The sequence below is a fragment of the Miniopterus schreibersii genome (assembly GCF_964146895.1).
Source record: "Miniopterus schreibersii genome assembly, chromosome: 1".
Taxonomy (NCBI): domain Eukaryota; kingdom Metazoa; phylum Chordata; class Mammalia; order Chiroptera; family Miniopteridae; genus Miniopterus; species Miniopterus schreibersii.
The window spans coordinates 75,988,904-75,991,620 of NC_138101.1; the positions used below are offsets into that span (position 1 = coordinate 75,988,904).

The 2,717-nt window shown below is 51.6% G+C and overlaps 1 pseudogene across 1 annotated transcript; it reads right to left on the reverse strand.

Annotated features, from left to right (window-relative positions):
- Nucleotides 1-300: 300 nt before the first annotated feature.
- On the reverse strand, nt 301-1,310 carry LOC308566410 (transducin-like enhancer protein 6 pseudogene; annotated as a pseudogene). The gene has a single exon. The product of its transcript is annotated as a transducin-like enhancer protein 6 pseudogene (transcript).
- Nucleotides 1,311-2,717: the final 1,407 nt, after the last annotated feature.

The window sequence follows — 2,717 nt, forward strand, 5'->3', positions numbered from 1 at the left end:
GGGAGGGGGAGAGAGATTCTTTTCAGCTTAAATTTGTATCAGGGAGACATGTTTCTTTGGGAAGTAGAAGATCAAGTTCACAGGGCTGTAACTGCCCTCAGTACCATGTGTGACAGTAACCCAGATTAGCTGAGCAGAAAAAGAGCCTTGATTGAGAAGTAGTTATTTCTTTTTAAAATTTTTAATTTTTTAAAATGCTTTTTCCAGTGGCTTTATTACACATGACAAAAAGCATCCAATGCCTCTCCACCACTACCCCACTCCTTGAGGGGGGAAATTGAGATGACAGTAGCGAATCCCTTAGTATGGGATCTGGTACACTGAGGCGTGGTCCCTGGACCCCTTGGTGATCAGGCAGCTCTTAGGGGACACGTCACATCACATGACAGGTGGTCTCAGGTACCTGAAACACCATGCTTCTGGGGGACGTGCTGTAGATGCTGAGCATGTTGTTCATTCCTGCGCTCATCCACCACTGGCTGAGAGGGGAGAATCGAGACTGAGGATGGTGCTGTCCTTACAGGCCACCATATATTTCTGCCCCCCCCACCCCTGCAGTGGCCTGTGGTCACAGCTGGTCAGTGGCTGTGCCCTCCAGAACCCAGTCCTCTCAAGGCCTGGGGGACAGGCTTATTATCTGAGACTCAAATTGCTATTACTGGGGCTCCCCGATGGTCCTTGCATCCCAGCACCACAGGCAGGTGTCCAGACCCCCGTCCAGATGTTCTGGTCTTTGATAGCAATGTTCTTGGCTCCATTTGGCGGGCCCGGCAGGTCCCAGATCCTAATGGTGCCATTGGTGAAGCTAACAAAGGCCAGGTTGTCCTCCTGGGTGGCAGCAGGGCCTGGCAGGTGAGACCCACAGAGAGTAGCTCATCTCTTATGTGCAGGGAGAGTGCCATCAGGTCCCACGTGCTCACACTGGCCAAGTTGTGGCCAGTTGTCAGTAGGGAGTGCTGTTAGAGAACAGTAAGCAGATGCACAGGTAGGCCACGTGGGTCTATACACGCAGGTGGCTGTTGGGGAACCTGTCCTCCACCATCTGGGCCACCAGACTTTACACCTTGACTTCATTCCTGCCACAGGTGAACATGTGCTGCGTGAAGCTGCTGAGTGCTATGGCCAGCATGAGTACTCTGTGTTTAGTGTCTGCATCTTCTCCATTTTGTATGGGATGGCCAGCTTCTTGAATTGCTTAGGCAAGGCATCTGGCTCTTCCATGTGTCTCAGAAGTCCTTGGGGTTCCAGCATGTGGGCTTCAGAAAGAGACAGGCTCTCCCAGCAGGCTCCTGGGACACACGGCAGAGCATCACCCCTGGTGCCCTGCTTGGCCCTGTGCTCCCTTCTCTGGAACTCAAATTATCGTCAGTACAAGGCTCTGCTCAGAAGTACCATGGTCCTGTGTCCTGGCTTTTCAGGCCTAGCACTTGTCTGTCAGCCTGTGTTTTGGTTGGTCCATCTTATCGTGGGTCCCAACAAAAATCTGCCAGAGTTGCTGGGTCAGAATATCCTACCAAAACTGGGGATCCATGTCCCAGGACAGCACACATGTAGCTGGTGGACTGGGGAGTCATCCACTCCAGAGGGCTGCTGGACCCAGTCAGATGACCTCGTGGCCATGACATCTTTAAAGTTCAGCCCCTGAAGACTGGAGAGCTGTAAGGGCTTGACCCCTGGGTGCTGGGGAGACTTGAAGCTGGCTGGTCCCCATGAGACTTGGTCAGCCTACCCTGGCTGGAAGGCCAGGTGTTGGCTGCTGGTCTCCATGATCTGTAGGAAATTTTGTGCTTGCCTGTGATGTTCTTGCAGTGCCAACTCTGCCGAATCTTCTGGAGCAAGTAGTAAATGCTTTCCACCTCTGCCAGCCAGTGAGCGAGGAACCTAGGGAAATGCTTCTTGAGCTGATCCAGGATGCCTGATGGTTCAGGGCTGGAGCGTTGGCCTCACCATCCTTGGAGGGCGCCCCTGGAGCTGAGATGGCCACCAGCGGTCCTCTTCAGGCAGTGCTCATAGGGGCTCTTGCCTGGGATGGAGGCTCAGAAGTAGCAAGAAGGAAGCTACAGGTGTCAGCCAAGTTCAGGCCAAGAAGAATCGCCTGAAAATTATTATTTCTAAGTGAAAACCATTCCTGCCTTCCTTCAGATTTAGCTAGATGACCTAGCATGCTATCTGAGGTTGAGGAGGAGAGAAAACCCTTGTTGGCCTCCTTCCCAAGCAGCAGAGGAACCTGTGAGCAGGCAGCTGCCCTTTGAGGGCTGATGATACCCTCTCCTGCCACCTGGGAGCCAGAGAACAGGCTGAAGAACAAAAATGAGCATTAATAGGCAAACTCACATTGCTTTTGGGTCTGAAGTCATCTGTAGCCTCACAACTATGGCAAAATGCGTAACTTTTGTCTGAATATGCTCATGAAGTTAATTGACCAGACAATCCATTTGGCTGAGAAGAAGCTAATTGGACTGACTTGACCAGTTCATAAAACAGCTTTGAGCCTGTGGGGTGCAGCCGCAGCGACGGGTTCTGGTGCCTCCTGCTGCACTCTCAGCAGAGATTGCTTCAATTTGCATAGTGTGAGGAAAAGAAGCTCCATGAAATGCACTGGGGTCTGTGTCTCTATGGGAGCAGTTAACAAATTAGCACAGGGGAAGCTTTTGCGAATGAGAGATTAAATTTCTTTGTTTATGTTGGAAATCTCCCTCCGTCTCTGTCAGCAAAAG